The sequence below is a fragment of the Heterocephalus glaber genome, unplaced genomic scaffold (genome assembly GCF_053883595.1).
Source record: "Heterocephalus glaber isolate CG9 unplaced genomic scaffold, H.glaber_assembly_v1.0 deba00001564, whole genome shotgun sequence".
Classification (NCBI taxonomy): domain Eukaryota; kingdom Metazoa; phylum Chordata; class Mammalia; order Rodentia; family Bathyergidae; genus Heterocephalus; species Heterocephalus glaber.
The window spans coordinates 5,648,856-5,668,530 of NW_028258351.1; the positions used below are offsets into that span (position 1 = coordinate 5,648,856).

A 19,675-nucleotide genomic window follows, 5' to 3' on the forward strand; every position below is an offset into this window, starting at 1 on the left:
CACTGCCTCGGACCCTACCTCCCATCAACAGGTGTTGCTCATCCATTTCCCCCACCCTTCTGTGGGACCCTTCCTTTCTCTTTAAATCTCACACATAGCATGTTGTAAGTTGATCTTTTATCCCCAGAGCTAGTGCACTGCATGTAGTAGGTGCTGATAAGTAGCTGCTGAACAGATGGATGGATGGGTAGATGATAGGACACTGGAGTTGAGTCTGGAGCCTCAGATTCTTGCCTTTGCTTGACTACTAACAGGTTGTGTGGCTAAGGACAAGTCATCTCCCCTCTCTAGGCTCCATTTTCTACTCCCTAAGCTGTTAAGAGACTAAAAGAGCAAGCAAAGATGACTTGATATCTCCTTGTTAATATGGTTTCCATGGCCCTAAATCCTCAGGGATCTTTAGCTCTTTCACCTAACTGCATATAACCACAGGAGAACTCGTCACATCCTGTGTGTGCTTTGTCTCCAAGAAGGATAGGGGACAGAGGCTCTGCCAACCATTCACAATGACCACACATCTACCCAAGTGCTCAGTGTGTACTTCCAGCCCTGCCTTCCCTCCCACACTTTCCCAAGGCCCATTAATCCAGGCCTCTCATCTCCTGTACCCGGGACTCAACATCTCAGAATCCAAGCTCAGTCCTTTCCTCCTTCCACCAGCTTGTCACACCCATACCCTTCTGTCTCCCCAGAGGAGGGCCCTGCTGTCCACCCAGCTCCCCATCAGAGACCCAGGGTCAGATCTTTCACTCCAGCATGCACAGCCATCAAGCCCCAGGTCTTTACCTGATTTCTCTCTCTTCCCGCCCCACCGCTGCCTTGCTCATGACCTTATGCCCCATCAGCAGGGCCTTGGCTACAGCCTCACCTCTCAAATGCACACCTTGCTCTATCACTTCTTCACTTAAAGTCTTTCCTCCCTAGGTCTCCCTCACCCTCAGGCATTAGCAACCTTGTGTGTCTGGCCTCCTGCCCATCTCTCCAGCCTTGGTTTCCAACACCTCCACCCATTCAGTCTCCTGATTCCAGTGCTCTGGGTGAACTTACCACAGCCTCAGGAGTTGCTGTCCTTTTTCCCATTCCCAGACCTTGGCATGTACTGTCTCTTGCCTCTTTACCTAATTGACTTTGATTCTAACTTCAGGGAGCTGTCTCATTTCTGGAAGGTTTTAGTCTCTGGCTACCTGAAGATGCCACCCTCAGGGTTCATTTGGTGCTACTTTTGCACGGTTCTACAACATCATCTTGTCCCATCTCACGTCACTAACACTTATCACAACACGTTGCTATGTCCAGTATGCACAACACACTGTGGCTTACTCGAAGGGACTGTTACTGGTCTGCCTTTGTGTCCCCCGTGTCTAGCACTGTGCCATGTGCAGGGTGGAGGAAGGAGAGCACCATGGTTAAGAACACAGAGTTCAGCTCAGCAGTGTTCCACACAGCAGGCACATGACACCTGTGGCTGCTGGGCACTGGTGACATAGCCCATGTGGGAACATATGCTGAGAGTGTGTAGTATACACTGAATTTCCAAAGCTGAGCATGCAAACAAGAACATAAAATATCTCATTAGTGCCTTTAAAACGTTCATTATATATCGAAAAGGTAATATTTTGGATATATTGAATTAAATAAAATATCTTATTAAATCTCATCTATTTATTTTCACTTGCTTAAAACAGGGTTGTTAGAAAATGTAACATCACAGGTGCATCTCATGGCTAACTTCCTTGGGCAAGCACTGGCCTTGGGCTAGACCCCCAGATGCAAATCTCTGTTCCACCAGACATCAGCTGCAATCCCTTGGGTAGGTCACTTAGATGCCTTAGTCTCCACATCTGTACAATAAGGCTAGGATTGGGATCCTTCCTGCAGGGCCATTATAAATATAAAATGAGCTAACATGTGCTTTGCAGCTAGTAAGCCCAGTACAAATATTAACCATTATAATGATTAGTTCCTCAATTAATATTTGTTGAATAAAGTGTTGAATTCCTGAATCCTACCCCCTTACTCCCGCCCCATCCTGCAGCGACCATTTATCTGTCATTCAACATTTATTTAGCAAATATTTATTGAGACAGCACAGTAAGCCAGACACTGTGATCGACCATGCAGGCAAAGAGGAACATTTAATCAGTCAATTAATTAATTCCATGAATCTTTGTTGTGCCAGGGGTTGACTAGACCCTGGGGTACACACAGCCAAATGCTGACCTCCGGCCTGTATTCTGGGCACATGGAGGAAACGGCCCTTGGCAAGGTCACAGCACTGTGGTCTGTGTGCTGGGACAGGGGACAGAAAGGGTGGACAGAACCCAGGTGGGGAGGATTGGGTGCCAGGAAACGACTCAGGAGGCGCAACCAGAGCATGTGGAGGGGCTGGCCAGGTAGAGGGAGGCTGTTGCTGGGAGAGGAGAGACATTCCCTCCCTCATCTATCAGATGCAGAGAGAAGCAGGGTCACAGAATTTAACCTGAACGCACAGACACATCAATATGAGTCGGGATGGCTGTTTGTTCCTAAGTGGACAAGCCAGCTGGTTGATTGAATTTTTCACTCATCATTAGGGTGTTAAACAGAATCCAGAAAACACGACCCTCCAGCCAGCATCCCTGGGCCTGAGTCCCCAGAGAGGCAGCACCCCTCCAGCCCTCCTCCCAAACCCTAAAGCCAGTCTCCTGGCCAGCCGGCCAGCCATTTAGTGCACAGCTGGTAAGTTAAAAGCAGTTTAGCGATAATTCCACCTCCACACTGAAGACTTCCATGGACTGTTAATGAATTTAAATGTGGGGGATTTTCTCTGATGCTTCATTGCATATGCTCCTCACATTAAGATGCTAATGAGGGATCTGTTGGATGAAGGCGCTGGAGCAGGACCAGGGGATCGTGGCCTGGAAAGGGTCTCTGGCTGGTCAGGGCTTTTCTAATTCCTTATCAGCGCTTGATCAGTGACCTCTCTGAGCAGGTTAACTGGCCCAACCTCCGGTGGGGATTGGAGATGCAGTCATCCAGGGCTGGATCACTCTGCTGCCTAGAGGCTTTCCCCGCAAACCTGAGGCTGTTGGCACAGGCCTTTTAAAGCAAACAAGAATGGTTGAAAGATCGAAGGCCTGGGACCGGGTCCAGGTGGCTGTGCCCTTCTCAGGGACCCAGATGGACTATGCATGAGACTCAGATTGCAAGTCTGTATCCTTGGGAGGCTCCCAACATAAAGCAAGCACTGATTCTTGTTCAGATGGATGAGCAGCATGGATGAGGCTGGAGGTGGAGGTGTTTAACCTGGTACCAAATGGCACAGGTGTGTGGAGGCTGGGGAATGGCAGGTTGAGACTGGAGGCTGCTCTTGGGGACAGCATGAGAAATAGCTGGCCTGGGATTCCCCTGGGGATGGAAGGATAGGTCTTCTCAGCTTGTTCCCCTTTTGACAGAAGTGAAAAGGAAAAGGGAGGGGTGAGACCCTAAGGATATAGACTAGCAGAGTGGTTAGAATGCTCACGAATGAGCTGTGTGACCTGCAGCAGTGAGTGACTTAATCTTTCTGTGCCTTGGTTTCCCCGTCGGGCAGGTGGTGATAAAAATAGCACTGGCTTTATTCACATGGATGAAATAAATTGGTGTATGTTTGGAGCCTGGTGTGCAGGGAATGTTTGCTCTGTGTCTTCTAATGGCTTCAATTAGTGGCCAACGTGCCTGAAGCCCTCCTTGACCAATTTTCAGATTCTGCTTTTAGAGAGGAGACTGAAGGAGGAGGGGTGCAGAGAAGCAGGATCCCTGTGAGGAGGAGCCAGGAAAGGGCCTCTGGGGTGCTATGTCTCCTCCCCCCCGCCCTGTTCCTCCTACAGTGAGGCAAATCCCTGCTGGTGGGAAGCAGCCAGCAGTACTCCCGGAAGCCGCTTCCCTCAGCTTCCTGCAAATCCACTGACAATTTTGTAAATTTGTTTAAGGATTAAATGAATAAGCTGCTCTTCCCTTGGCTCCCATAGCTGTACAGATTGAAGCTCCTGTGCCTTCTGAGGAGGAGGTAGGACCCCTCACAACTTCCTGCCTCCAGAGGGCTCAGGATTGATCCCCCCTGCTGACCCACAGGTGGGAGGGGGCTCATGATGCACAGGTGTACGTGGCCAGTCTTAGCACTGACAAGGGTTGTCACGGCAGAGGGCAGGGACCCTCTTGATGGCAGCTGCAGGAATGTTTGTGACTCCATCTCTGAGTGTTGTCTCTCTCCCTCAGATGGGGCTCTGGACCTCAGCTGTCTCCCCCATCAGAATGGGTCAGTGATTCCCCCAGGGACAATGTCTGCTTCTGAGACAGGTTCCTCCCCTGCCTCCCAGTTTATGGGTTTCGGGCCAAGAATGCCCCTCCCCCACCAGGTGCTTCTGTATGGGGAGGACTGTGAGAGAGGAGGGCAGCAGGATGTGGAGATGGCCCTGCAGATGGGAACACTCCCAGCTCAGCTCTGTGGGTGGGAAGGGTCTTTGGGATTGAGTGCTGGTGGAGTTGGGGGCATCATATCCCTGCTGCCCTTCTGGACTGAAGGGATACAGGGTGACATGGGTGGGTGGAACAGGAGGTAGAAGGGGTCTCCAGGGTTGACAGGAGCCTCCCTGTGGTCTGAGTGTCCCATCTGTAGCCCTCCTAGAATGGAGGGGTGCATGGGGCTTCACTTCTTTTAGGGTTCTGTGGCCCACTTCCCCAACAACTTCAGGGCCTGGACTGTCTCAGGGCCCTACAGAACCCCTTTCTCGCCCCAGCATCCTCTCTGCTGGCTTGGCTGGGGGACTCCCAGCTGGCTGCAGCTCTGTGGACCCGGCTGGATGGAGGGCCAGTGGGCCTCTGAGGAGACTCTCTTCTGCTCCCAGCCTTGGCTGAGGCCATGGCCTCGATCTCCCTATCCCCACTGTCTCTGGCTTCTGCTCCTTCTGCCTCTTGCTACCAGATGAACTTCCTGCAGAGTAATTGGGGCTGTGGAGATGGCTCCCTCCACACAACTTCCATGCTCAGAGCCCTTGTTTAAGGGTCAACAGGTTAACTCCTCGACATTCAGCATGCAGGCAAGCTGGATGTGGGTAAAGGAGACCTCCTGGTCTTTCCCCTCCCCCAGCCAGCAGCTCTGCCGAGAAGCCAGCAAAGGAGACCATCTGGAGGCTCTGAGAGGGCCTAGGCAGAGAGAAGTGGGGTCCTAAGCTCCTCCACCAGTCCCTAAGTCTCCCCTGCCTCAACTTTGCTTTGTACACCAGGTGGTCCCCATCCAGGGCACCCCAGCCCATCCTAGAAAATGTTGAACCTCAATATCAGGTATAATCTTTCTATGGCAGTTCCTCTGGTGGACATTTAGCTCATGTTTACACACTTTCAGGAATGGGGAACTCATTACCTTACCATGGGGCTCATTCATCCCAGAGTAGGACAATTTTGCCTATTAGAAAGTTCTTTCTTGTATCAAAATGATATCTGTGTCCTGATAACATCCATCTCTGGTTGTTCTGGCCTTTAGAGATATGCCACTGGACTTCAAAGATTTTTTAAGGCAGAGCTATTTCTTCCTTTCTGGAGAGTGTCCTCTTTCTCTCTGCCTTCCAAAGCTTCACCTTGTTTGTTTTTACCTTTACGCCAAGGAGCTTTGGACACAAGAGATCTGGCTCCTTGTTTGGCCACATAGCCATTTTGTGCTCTTGAAAATAGTACTTTGCCTCTCTCAAGCTCAGCTTCCAGATCTGTAAAATGGGTAGGGATTGAATAAGAATTGCTATGGATGTTGCGATGGTTACTCATGGTTATCAATTTGATTGGACTGTGAAACGCCTAGGAAAATAGTCAAGTACACTTCTGGGTGTGTCTGAGAGTGTTTCCAGAGAAAATTGGATCATGAGGCTCTAGCTTCATTGATGAGATTATATTTTGTAGTATTATTGAGAGGTGACAGAGACTTAAGAGGTGGGGCCCAGTAGATCATGAGAGCATGACTTTGGGGACTATATCTGGTCCCCAACCCCTTTCTCTTTGGTGCTCTTCCTGATGTCTCTGCTTCCTGACTACCATGAATGGACCAATTTCGCCCCATCACACCTTTCCACCACAATGCTTCTGGCTTGGAGCCAACCGAACGTGGAAATGTAAGCCAAAATAAACCTTTCCTCTTCTAAGATGCATACATCAGGTATTGTGTCCCAACAGTGGACAGGTGACTAACACAGATGCCTAGCCCAGGTCCAGATGTGGGATAAGTCTTCAAGACCAAATGGTCCCTTCCTCTGTCTTACCCAAAAGACCCCTCCCCAAATCTTCATGTCCCTCAGACAAACATCACAGCTAGAAGGCATGTCTAGCCCAGGTCCTGCCTCTGTCCAGCTAGGCATCTCCTCATGGTTCATGAGTGAAGGAGACTTCCCTGTGCTGTGGTCTAAAAATGGCCTGGGGGAATTCTTTGATGGCAGTATCAAAGATGATCGCAGGTCAGTAGGCACACAGACACATAAGCATCTGCAGGGCTATTTCAAGCCTTCCTGTTTCAAGGGGGAGGTTTTAATTATTCCTGGAGACAGGAATATATAGACCTCACGGGCCAGTGGCAAATACTGTTTATGTTCTGCCTTAAGTAATTGTATTTTTGGTGAATTATGCAGTCTTATGAAAACTACAAGTTGGGGAGTGAAACTAAAGATGCTGAGAAGGTCTCAACAGCCTTCCGGTGTGACCAGGAGCTACCTGGTGCCCAGTCGGCACCATGGAGTAGGGAGTACGAGGGCATCTCCAAGTGCTCTTGCCATCTCTCCTCTCCCATCCAGGCATGCTGGCACATGGCCACCTGCCCATTCTGTTGCCCAATTTGGGTGATGTCTTAATTAGAATTTACCCCTTCCCAAAGCCGATCCCAAGAAGAAGGTTTTTAATGACCATAAATCCTTCTCATTCTACGTGCAGCTCCCATCCAGAGGTGGAGTCTGGTTCTCTACCTCTGTTGACCTGGGCTGACCTTGTAATCACCTTGACCTATAGAATGCACTAAGAAGATGGGGTTTGAGGTCTGGGGCTTGGGATCAGAGGGCCTGTACTGCCACCTTGCTGTTCTGGATACTATTCTGAGAGTGCCACAAAAGGCAGCCAATCCAGCTATGCAGGACAGTAAGCTACAGGGAAGATGAAGCCTTTCCTGGCCAATAGCCAGTACCACCTGCCCAATATGTGGAGAGTCCAGCTTCTGCCTCCCAGCTCAGTGTGAAGATTGCCACCTGAGTGACATGTGCCAAAACCTCAGAAGAACCACCCAGCCAACCTGCAGAATCAGGGAAAGAAGGAATCATTGTTGTTTCAAGGCATTTTGGAGGTGGCTTGTTGTGTAAGCACAGGAATTTTGGGGTGAACATGCTGAGGGAGCAGAGAAATGAGATGGCAGAAGGGAATCCAGGTGGGGTGTGAGTGAGGGGAACCTCTGTGGGCAGCTAGGGCTCCCTCCATTTCATGGGAAACTTGCTGAGATTGGTCCTAGGGATAGGCAGGGATGTGAGAGAATTCATCCAGCAGCTCTGTAACTTGGTGACTTGTGGTTGTCAACTTGATTGGCTTGAGAGATGCCTAAGAGATTAGTAAAGCACACTTCTGGTTGTGTCTGGGTAGACCTTGGGTACTATATCTGGTCCCTGGCCCCTTCCTCTCTGGCTTTCCCCTGGATCACTGTTTCCCAAATGTCAGGAGTCGAGCAACTTTCCTCCTCTATGCCCTTCCACCATGGTATATTTGCTTTGGAGCTTGCTGACCATGGACAGAAACCTCTGACACTATGAGCCAAAATAAACCCTTTCTCTTTTAAGTGGTGTATGTCAGGTAATTTTGGCGTAGCAATGAAAATTTGTCCCATACAAGCTCCAACCCACATCACCCAAGTGCTGTCTGGGGTTGTCCACTCCCAGGGACTTTGGTCTTCCTGCACATGGGCTAGCATAGCCCAGGAGCCAGATATCACCAATAGGCCCAGGCGTAGGGAACTGGGGGCATGTCCCCTGCAGGTGGCCTCTGAGGCCAGCTAAGGGGGCAAGGCTGGGCTGTGAGGGCACATACTTCAGCCCATCACAATTCCCTGAGGATTCATGGAGTACTCAGCTCCTGGTAGGTTCTGGGAGCATGGAGATGAACGGGACAAGTCCATCTGTCTTGTGGTGGCTCAGATATGGGTCAAAGAGAAAAACAAACCAACACAGAAATTCTCCACAGGGCAGAGTCATCCCTCAGGAACAGTTTCAGGAACAAGTAGGGGAAATTTTTGATGCTCACAATTACTAGACGGGATGCTGCTCTCATGGTGGGGGACAGAGTGCTAAATGTTCTGCAATACATGGAACGGCCCTGCACAGTGAAGAACCACCTTTCATCCCGCATGACTTGCAAATCCCCATTCAAGTAGGTGAAAAGCCTGTTGATAATGACTTGACCCTGTAACCTAACTCTGTTTTGTATACAAACATAAAGTATTTGTGTCATGGATTTAATACACACTGAATTTCCAGGAATACAACTACTGTGAAAATTGAGGGAAGATTGTATTTCATTCCGTTGGAAACATCACCAAGAATTATTCATCATTTTTGGAGAAATCTCATTTCTGATGGCAATACTGTTTGTGGCAGTTGAGTCCCATACCCAAGTGTTAGGATGTATTTGAGGTTGAGCCCTTATGATGACCCAGTGGGTGGGGACAAGCTTTTCCCTGCTTCATTCGGGCTCTTTGTGCAAGCCTGAGCATGTACATACTGAAATGCATGTTTTATTATAAGTTATCTTCATTTTACCTTTCTTTTATATTACAGTTAAGGCATTATGTTGATCTATTTTCAAACGCTGTGTCTAGACAGGTTACACTATGTATGAATTTCATCCGAAGATTGTAAAAGAGCCATTATAAACTATTTGTTATCAAAGGGAGAGGAAATCTGGTAGGGCCAAGAGCTTATGAAACAATTCAAGCCATGTAGGGACACAAGAGGCCTTAGAAACTGGGAGGAGGAGAGATGTACTCTGCCTAGAGATGATTGGGGGCTGAGAGGACAAAGGTCAGGGAAGGCTTCACAGGGGAGTGACATGTGAATGGGTCCCAAATCACAGGTCTACAGGTTCTAAGAGTGGATAGGAACTCAGTGAGATCTTGGTAAGTATTGGTTGTGTGGATGTTTATGCTATTTCACAAATGAGCAAATTGCAAATTGAAGCGCAGGGAGGTTCAACGACTCACCACATTCACACAGCTATTAAGTCACAGAAGATATCACAGACTCCCTCAGCAAACATTTTTAGATCACCTACTACCTATAGACACTTATCACAGGCATTGCCAGGCAACATCTATTGACTAAGCTACAAGGTCAATATTGTGGATAAGAAGGAGAATAAGACAAGGCTCATGGAAGAGACAGTAAACAGTCCAACCAGGGCTTCTCAGTCTCGGTACTATTGACATTCGGTGCCAGACAAGTCTGTTGTAGGACTGCACTGTGTATTGTAGGACATTTAGCAGTACCCCTGACCTCTGCCCATTAGATACCAGTAACAGCTCCCTTGTCCTGTTGTAGCAACCAAAAGAGTCTCCAGATACTGACAAATATTTCTGAGATGGGGGCAAAAATAATCTCTGACAGAGATCCACTGATATAAACAAACAAGTATGGTAATGTTAATAATGTTAAGGTAATAAGTTAGGTTCTGTTGGTGTTAGGAAGAAAATAAACTGGTGGCCGGGCTAGTGGTTCTCATCTGGGATTCTAGCTAGAATCTAGATACTCAGGAGACTGAGATGAAGAAGCATGAATTTGAGACCAGCTTGAGCAAGTGAGCAAAACCTTATTTCAAAATTTAAAAATAACAAAGGCTGGAGATGTAGCTCAGCGGTAGAGCATTTGCCTACCACTCATTTGCGTGAGGCCTTGGGTTCAGTTTCCACTATAAACAAACAATACATAAATTGGCAAGGTGGACAGTGCTCAGGAGGCTGTGCTGCCTGACAGGGTGCCCAGGGAGAGTTTCTGAGAGGAGGCTGCTTTGAAGATGACACCTGAATGATGAGAAGGGGCAGCTGTGAAATAATGTGAGGGAAGAGAGTTTTCTCCCTCATCCTCCTCCTCATTTTCTGCAACACTTTCAAGGGTCAGACAAGGGCATTCTTCTCTACATGGATTCCTCTAGGCCTCTCCTCTGCCCTGTGAGACAGGCATGGTTACCTATCTTCCCCATTTTATAGATGGAGAAACTGAAGCAAGAGGAAGTAGCAAGAGAGAAGTTCTTGAGCCTGGCATGTTTCAGGGGTTAAATGAAGGTCAGTGTGGCCAGAGCATAGTGACATGGGGGAGAGAGATAGGAAGAGATGTCTTGGGAGAGAGGGGCTGGATCTTGAGGATTTCTGGGTCACATGTACGGAGTGCTGTTGGGGTCACACCCTATTCCTGGAGAAAGGCAGCCATGTGCCCATGGCAGATGGTGCAGGGGCCTTGTCTGGGAGCATTCTGAAGGGTGGCCCTGCCCCAGAGCACCCGTGGGGTCAGCTGAGGCCTCTGTGCAGCTGAGTGGAAGCTCTATGATTCCCCTCCTTTCCCACACTCAGGGCCTGAGGGTCCCAAAAAACCTCCTACACACTGCAGGCCACCTCAGAGTCTTTCCAGGGAAGCTCATCTGCAACACGATGGTACCTTATTTAGTTTTATTGTGGCTGCAATAGGAAGCTGTTGGAGAGCATAAGGGGTCCCTGGTACGATCTGATTTGCACTCTGGAGTCTTCTCTGCCACTCTGTGAGTCAGCAGAGTGGCAGTGGGAAGGTAGGAGAGGGAGACAGGTGTGACAGTGCAGGTGAGAGGCGGGGTGGGTGTGCTGTGCAGTCTGGTGAGAAAGAATCAGTGCTGGGTGTGTTTAGGAGGCAGAGCCAGAGGACTCACTGTCTGTTGAGATGGGAGAGGACTCCAGGGTGGCATTGGGAATCTGAGCCACAGTGAAGGGAGAGGCTCCTTTCTCAGATGGAGACTTACAGGGCAAAGGGGAGAGGATTTGTATGGGAGTCAAGGTTCTTTTAAACTTTCCCTTTGAGATGTCTCTCATACTAAATGGGCAGCTGGGTAAACAATCTGCAGGGATGGCCAAGGGGGTGATCCGAGCAGGGAGCCAAGTCAGAAGCTGATGAGACTGAGGGGATAGGGAGCTATGGGAGTAGGCCAGACTCTGGGCCAGGAGGGCGCCAAGGAGCAGAGGAGAAGTCTGGAAAGGAGAAGTGGTCCCAAGGAGGAGGGAAACCAGGAAAGGGTGTGGCCAAGGAGGTGAGAAGCAGCTAGAAGGTGAGAGTGGCAGCTCTGGGAAAGTCTCCTACCATGTTAAATGAGGCGAGAGAGGAAGTAGTTTTGACTCTACCAAGTGTAGGTTCCTGGTGATGTTGGTTCCTGGATAGGTGGTGACGAGGGGGTTTGGCTTTGTCTCTCCACCTCCCTTCCCCTACATGTTCCTGCCACCTTTGGCTTCACCCCCTGTCTCTTCCCCTGCCCTACCTAAGGGCTGGAGTTCTTAAAAACTCTTGGAATCCTGGGGCCCAGTTTCTTGGATTTTGAGGTGGAGAACTGGGGGTGGGTTGTTTCTTAGCAGGCATCTGGGCCCCCAGGGTCCAGAGTCAGACTTGCTGGGGGCACCTTCTGCCCAGGCCCTAATCCACTCCTCTACCAGGTCTCTTAATCCCCAGGGCTGCAGCCAGTTTGACTGACTCTGGTTTTCTCCTACATAGTCAGAGGCCTCTGGGCACAGATGGCTTTTGCTGTGTGTGACAGCAGTGGGTTGGATGTCCAAGCCTTATCTGCTCAGCTGCTCAGCTCCTCCCTGACCTCAAGTTTTCCCCCACTGCCTTGATGGAGGGGCATAACTTGAGCCATGAATCAAGTGTCCTCTTCCCAGCCAGGAACAAGCCGCTGAGGAGTGTAGGGGTGCACAAGCCCTAGGTGTGAAGCTGACACTCACGGACACCATCCTCCTCTACACTGGGAGGAAATCATGTCATCGTCATTCATTGTTCCATCCCTCCCTGCAGTTCCAGGAAGTAGGCTGTTTTGTATCCATTTCTTAACCAAGGAAACTGAGGCTCAGAGGGGCGGGCTAACTTCTGAGGCCCCGTGAGTCATTAGTAGAAGAGCTGTGTTTGAAAATCAACTCTCCTGACTCCAGCTCTGGTGTTGTCCCTGCTGTGTGGGCCCTCAGTCTCCCCTCCTGGTCAGTGGAGGATCTGTACTGTTAATCTAGAAATTTCCTTCCTGCTCGGTGTTTTTGGGTATCTCAGGGGAGCAAGTGTGTTCAGGAGCAGATCTGGCCAGGGAGGAAAGGAGCCATGAAGGGACATTCTTTCCAGATGCTGTCATTTCTCCTGTCTCAGAGCTTATCTGTTGGGCTCAGAAGAACTGTTCATCGGACAGTGTTAAACTTGGTCCTGTTAGCAGCCCATACCATCTGTAGCATATTATGAATTAATTAAAAATAAACCTGCAATTATCTTGTTAATAGAGCAATTATATTACATTGTAATTTTTGTGTTAAAGCATTAAATTGTTAAATGTTAAGATGTAACACACACCACAATTTTTGTAAGCCAGTTTTGCCAAAATCTTCATTGTTGTCACACACTGGCAAACTGGCACAAAGGAAGTGGCCTCAGAGAGACCCTGTGGTCACAAGATCTTCCTTTGAGCCTGATCAGAATGTGGGGCTGAAGAAGAAAGCAGGCTCTGTATTTATTTCCAGGGTTCTCTTCAATTATTTTTCCCTTGCAAAGAGCTGCCCTTCACCCCAGCCTGGAAGTCCACAGGCTGCCAAAGAACTTGCAAACTCAGAGGTAGGAAATTGCGCAAGAAGACAAAGTTCTAACTCTGCAATTTCTCTCATGGGTCAGCCTGTTGGGAACATGTGGTCAACATGTGGGAACATGTGGAAGATATGGGCCTGGGCACCTGAGCGTGTGTATGTATGTGTGTGTGTGCTTGTGCACTGGCACTCAGATGCTTGTGCAAGACAGGCACCCAGAGAGGCATGGGCTGAGATGGGGAGGAAGGAGGAGCACACACTAAGGTGGCCAGACCCAGAAGGATCCTGAGGGCTTCCTGAAGAGGATGGCCTTCCTGCCGAAGATGGCTTAGAGTTTGCATGAAGACATTAAAGCCCCTCCTCTATCCTATACTTCATAGCCACGTCATGGCTCCTGTCCCTCTGGAGGCTGCTCTACCACAGGAAGACAAGCGCTGCTCCTATCTTCACCGACTTCTCTCCCCAAAGAAACAGACAACCTGGTGGGAAAACAGCATCACCCCAACTTGGAGCAGCTGGGAGGGACCTGGACCACCATTCTGCCCCAGGCCCCTCTGCCATTCTGCAGGTAAGGAAACGGAGGCCACATAGGTCAGGGACTCTCTCTGGCATCTCTCCCGGGCTTCATCTTCACTGTCTCTGTGGGAACCTGGGGCAAGACCAGGCTGGGTGGGGTGAAGGTGAGGGCCTTGGCGTTCGCTTAGATTTCTGGGTGTCTGTCTAGCAGCAAAGCCGATGGAGTGCTGGCTGCCGCACCACACTCCCACCCTGAATCTGTTTCCTGTGTTTCACTGTGCTGTGGATCCTCTCTTAGAAAAATTGCAATAGTGCAGTGGGGTGGCCAGTGCCCTCACAGAGCACCTCCACCCTCTCCGCATCATCTCCACCTCCCACTGGGACCAGAGACAGGCAGTGATTTGTCCAAATTAATCATCAGGGGCCAGGAGTCCAGGCTCGCAGAGCCCTTGTCTGCACACAAGGGACTTCTGTGCCTCTACAGGCTCTAACCTCAAAGGGTGATGGTTCTGCTCACCTGCCTGCCCAGCTGCCTGCCCTGTCACTGCCTCCCTCATCCCATTAACCTGGCACAGCCTTCCATGCACCCACATGAAGTGTTCTCCTGCCTTTTGAACACAAAATGACTCCTAGGGTGCCAGGGACCCAGCAGATAGCATCAGGCGGTTATGAGGTGTCCTGCCATGTTCTCTGTTGGCTTTTCCTCAAGGTGCTGTAAGTCAAGCATGGTCAGTGTCCCCATGGAGCAAACCAGAAAGCTTGGGGCAGTGTTGAGGTGGCTCCTCAGAGCAGGTTTGGGGTGCTGGCTGTAGAGCTGAACTGCCTGTGTTCAAGTTAGTCTTGACTCTGGGTTGTCCTTGATCTTCCAGGGGCTCATTGTAAATGGGAGAGAATGTGTTCTTACAATGAATGAGTTAAATGAGTGACTCATCTCCAGAGTGTACATAGCAGGGCCTGGCAGAGAAGAAAACCTCAGTAATACTAGCCCTCATTATTATCGTGGTTTCGTCCCCTACTGGGTTCTATTATGGTGTTAATTTGCATGGTTCTCTCCTCCAAGCCCCGTTCTGTATAAGCGTGAAAAGGGCAGAGGAGATGATAGACACCTCCTCATACTTCACCAGCTTCTACTGCCTGCTGTGTGGACTTGGGAGAGTCACTTTCTCTGAGTCTGAGTTTTTTCACCTGCAAAGTGGACAGAGACTTCAATGGGGCATTTCAGAGACAGATTAAAGAATATGCATACAATGTCAATAGCTAATAATATCATTTCTATTTTTTCCTCTTGGTGGTGAGGCTTGAACCCAAGGCCTCATGAATGGTAACCTCCTGGGCCAGGCCCGCACTGAGCAAAGGGCTGGGTCCTCTGTAGTTCCTGCTAGGCTGAGGTCGTAGGCCCAGTAGTGGCCCCCATATCTGTCCAAAATCAGCAGGGCTGGTGGGGAACCAAATACAATGTAGCCCCAAATCCCAGTGAGAGAACTGACTTTTCAGTACTTCTGTTTGTTGGAAAGGCCAGGACACAGGAGCAATGCATACAGTTCATCCTGCTTGAGCCCTGCTCCTCCTCCCTCCTCTCTCTCCCCTCCTCCTTGTTCCTCCCACCAAAGCTTTGTGGCTGTGGAGATTGCAATCAGCTCAAGGCTTGTCAGGCTAGGATGGAGCTTGGGGGAGGTCAGGAGGCCCAGGAGGCTTCCAGGGTCCTTCCTCTCTCTCCTGCTTCTTGTAACAATTCATCCATTGCTCATTCATTTCCTGAGCTGTCCACTTTACAGCTCATTCATGCACTGTTTCATTCACCTGTTCATCCTCCTTTCTGCACTCACTGAACGCTTGCTGGCTGCAGGCTGAACTGAGTTCCTGGGGCAACATCATAGAGTCAAGTGCACCTGTAGCTCAAACCATGTGGTCCTGATCACGGCCCAGTGGCTGTCATGTTAGCCCTTAGACCTAGGCAGGCCAAGTCCATGGCCAGCCGGACCCCCAAGTAGGAGCTCTTTCCATCACACCAAGCTCTTCCTTGGTGATTCTATCTCCTTGGTTCCATTCAATTCATCTTGCCACCCTTTCCCCCTGCTCTGCTCTGGCCTCTTCAGCTTCTATTGACTTTCCTGATAACCTCCACCTATTGGCCTCTCCTCTAATCTGGCTTAGGTGTGGGTGCTGACTATTGTTCCAGTCTATCATTGTCCTGCTCAAAAATCGTCAGTGGCTCCCTATTTCTTGCCACATAAAGGCCAGAATTTTCATCTTTTTCTTTTTTTTTCCTTCAGAATTTTCATCTTGACCTTCAAGGCCCTCAACTCACTGCCTCTAATCTACTTCTCTGTCTTAGGTCTTTGCCCACTTACATGCACCAACCTGGAGAAAAATGAGTCCACTTCCTCTTACTTAACCATGTCATTGGATTTCTTACTGTGAGGGATTTGCTTATGCACTGCTCCCTGCTTCTGATAACCACCATGTCATGGCCATTCCAAGTCTGCAGGTTCAAATCCAACCTATACTAAAAGTCACATTTACATGCTACTTGCCTCATGATTCTTTCTTGGCTCTTGCCCCTCCCCTATGGGAGGCATGTCTCCCTCTTCTTGGTACCCAGAATACTTTACCTGAGCCTCCATCAGGAACCTTATCCTTTGTGGCATGAACATTTACACCCAAGTCTTATCTTCCCTTCTAGCCTGGAATACCTTGAGGGTAGGCTCCATGGTGTGGCCATTACTGCATCTCTATGGCCCATGTACAAAGCCATGCATACAGTAGGTACCAGTTTATCTCTGTGCTCTCAGTCCTCCACTGCCTAGAGAGTCCATTTTCTAGGAAGGTATCCTTGGAGGATAAAGGGGCCTGGCCATGCAGGCAGGGCAGCAGGGTGGCTGGTGGCATTGACTCCAGGCAGATGGAGCAAGGTTGACTCCACAGCTAGCTGGTGACCTAGGGTAAATTACTCAATGACCCTAGCCTCAGTTTCCCCATCTATATAAGGTGGATCAATGGTGGTGCTGTCTCCAGGAGACTGAGGGCATGTGTGAGATAATGTGAGCATTGAATCTGCCACTCTCCAGTTCAGTACACCATTACCCGCTGGGTCGCCTCGGCAAATACATCTGCTTTCTCAAGACTTGACTTTCTCATCTGTAAATTGGATTAACAGTCCCTGCTGGCCTAGTTTGAGATGTTACTGAGAAGACTGAATGAGATGAAGGATGTTGTGTGACTCAGTGCTATGAAAAGCAGTGCCCCAGCTTGATAAGGTGGTGAAATGGGGGGATTTCTTTAAACTCAGTCATAAGAAAGCCAGAGTTAGTGGCCACTCTTCATCTCTCATCTCTGCCCTTTGGTGCTCATGACTTCATCTTTGGCAGTGACAGAGGCTGGAGCTATGCCCACAGGCAGCTCTTCTTACCTTCTGGCCTAGTGACTAAACAGAAAAGAAATTTCCCATCAGTCAAGAGGGAGACAGTCCCAGGCGAACTTCTGATTGGACCAGCTTGTCACATTCCCACATGCTTGTCACCTATGCAGTGGGAGGGGGAGGAACAGGGGTGCAGAGGAGAAATGTGGCTCCCTAAGGGAAGGGGGAGCTGTTAGCAGATGAGGGGATGGAGTATTGGCAGACAAGTGGGACAAATGTCCCCTCCAGGCATAGAAACATTTCATTAATCTACACTAGGCAAATCAATTATGCACTTCCTGTGCATCTAGTGCCACAATGGGTTCTAAGAAAATAAAGGTGGACAACACACTCTTATTTCCCAGACAGTGTATGGCTTTGAGCATGGCGATAAGGGTGCACAAATGGCACCCCACTGTCTGGAAAGAGAGTTTTGAAAATTAAAATCTGCTTTACCCATGCAAGGTGGCATATTGCTATTCTTACTATTTTACAACACACAATGTTTACAGGAACCTCTGAGAGCAAATGGGGGCAGGGTTGAGAAGGAAAAAAGTGTAAGCCAGAATAGGAAATCACACACACACACACACACACACACACACACACACACACACGCACACAAGAGCTAGAGCTAGAGGAGAGAGAGAGAGAGAGAGAGAGAGAGAGAGAGAGAGAGAGAGAGAGAGAGAGGGAGAGAGAGAAAGAGAGAGAGAGATCACTCAATAGTTTGTCACAGGCTATTTTGCTCATATTTTCTCATGTGTCTTCACCTGAACTTTTTCCATTTAGGAATTATATCTGCATTTTTTGGGGTTAGGAAGGAAATGCCCAGAGAGGTGAGCTCCCAGAGGCCACAAAGCAAGGAAGTGACCATTGGAACCAAAGTCAGCCCCACTGAGTCTCATGCTACCTTTTTTCTTCCTTGAAGAACTGGGGATGGAACCCAGGGTCTTGTGCATGATGCCAAGTGCTCCACCATGGAGCTGCACCCCAGGCCCATCCAGCCTTTTTGTTCAGTCCTACAGAGTGGCAAGAAATGGCCAGCCAGCATTTGCCTTAGAAGCAAACCTTCCACTCCTGCTTAGAATGAACCAGTACTAGGTTAGGTAGGGGCCAGGCCTGCTGGCAGCTGGAGAATCAAGCATGAAATGAATGAGTGGCCAATAGAGAAAATGATGCAGGAGGCAGGACTGAAAGGAAAAGATCCTTGAAGGGGCGGGTGGGGGTATCCCACGCCCGAATCTCCCTTCCCTCCCCTCCCATTCCCTTCCTCCTCTTCAACCCAACTCCAAGTGGCAGATTTATTAGTTTTAATTAACAGTCCAAATGCTGGGAAAACGTCCAAATTCCAGCTCTCGGCATCACTGGGTTTCCACGGGAAGGCGAGTGAGGGGGATGATGCCAGGAATAGTAATGAGCAGGGGGTGGGACAGCAGGGGAGACCACCCTCCTTGCCTGGGAGCCCCCCTACCTGCCTCTGTCCCCAGCCTCACCGAACCTCCCTTCAGCTGAGGCTGGAGCTGGGCTGGGTAAGGGGAAGGCAAGGCCCAGGGCAGGGTGGAGCCATGAAGGTTGGGAGCAATTCTGCTGCTGTGTGACCTAGGCCAAACTGCTTGACTTCTCTGGGGTTACTGTGAAATCCATCTGTGAAATGAAGAGGCTGAAATGAAGCTCTCTAAGGATCCTAGCAGCTTTAACTCATGATTCTAGGATTTTTTCCACACCTTTTAGCTGGCCTTCCTGGATCCTTCCTCTCCAGGGAAACCCCTTGGATTCCACCTTTGGGCCCTGCGCCTTCCCCAAGGTTTTCTTCCGATTTGTATCAGTGCTCCACCCCAGGTCCAGGTGCAGTGCTTATGTGGTCCTCTGGAAGTGTGAGCACTTTTGTTGGAGGTCTACGGTCTGGGTTTGACTTTGTCCACGGAGCCTTTACTGGGTGGGGTCTCAGGCAAGGCTGTGCCTATTTCTCATGCATTGTGGGTGAAGATACCAGCTGACTGCCGGCTTGGGGGCAGGAGGGCAGGTTGTGATTGTTAGGTGAGAAAATGCGCGTGCCATCCTGGCAAGTATCCACCCACACAGGGACCTACGTATTAGCCTGCAAGACTGGGAGCCTCTCCATAGCCCCCTTTCCACCAGGAGACCCATTCGAAATAATGCATGGAGGGAAGGGCTGCTGTAATGAGTGGTGACCAGCAGTGCAGGCAGCTGGTGTAGGAAATTTTAGTTTCTGCCCCAAGTCTTTAGACTTGGGAGTTCTTTAGATTCCAATTCTATCCCTTCTCCTTGGTATAAGCCCCTGACTATCCTTAGCTCAGCTCTCTCTTCATGCTGTGCTTGAGATCATGCAAAATTATTCAACTAGAATCATTCAGCAGGAAAGGCACCATGAGCAATCAGGGTTTGCTGCTGAGAAGCTGTGGCCTTAACTTAGGCTGGGCAGCGGGAGCCAGTGCAGCGGGAGGCTGGCATGTTTCAGTGGTTTCCAGAGACTGAAGATGTAGCCTCCTGCTGGTCCCTCTCTTCCAGCACATGCTCACTCAGCCCACAGCCCCGGGCAGTGAATGACTTGGAGCTCTGGCCCCATCTTGGTGCCACACCTTGCTGGGTATCTTCAGCCAGGGTTCAGGGCCTCTCTCAGCCCAGTTCTGCCAGGCTGGAGTTGCTGGTCTGAACAGAGGAGTTTAGAGTTAATAGCCATCCCTTCTGAGCTCAGAGAATCATGTTGCCTTCTGGGGTGTGGAGGGAGATGGAGGAAAAAATGAGGACTGAAGGTAGGAGGGCAGAAAGGGGAGAAGGAGGAGGCTGGGAGAGGAGAGCCAGGAATGTTGTAAGGGTCCCTGGGAGATGGGACTTGGTTGTGGGATGCTGCCATAGTTTGGACCTGGAATGTACACCAAAGGCTCATGTGTTAAAAGCTTGGGGTTTAGCTTGGCTTTATTCGA

General features: G+C 49.7%; 1 long non-coding RNA gene across 1 annotated transcript in view; it reads left to right on the forward strand.

The window, feature by feature from the left end:
* The first annotated feature begins 3,898 nt into the window (after nucleotides 1-3,898).
* LOC147823802 (uncharacterized) overlaps nucleotides 3,899-19,675 on the forward strand; it is a 62,083-nt gene continuing 46,306 nt past the window's right edge. Inside the window, exons 1-2 of the long non-coding RNA XR_015443161.1 lie at nucleotides 3,899-4,027; nucleotides 13,195-13,382. This is a non-coding gene — a long non-coding RNA (uncharacterized LOC147823802). The remainder of the gene's footprint in view (nucleotides 4,028-13,194; nucleotides 13,383-19,675) is intronic.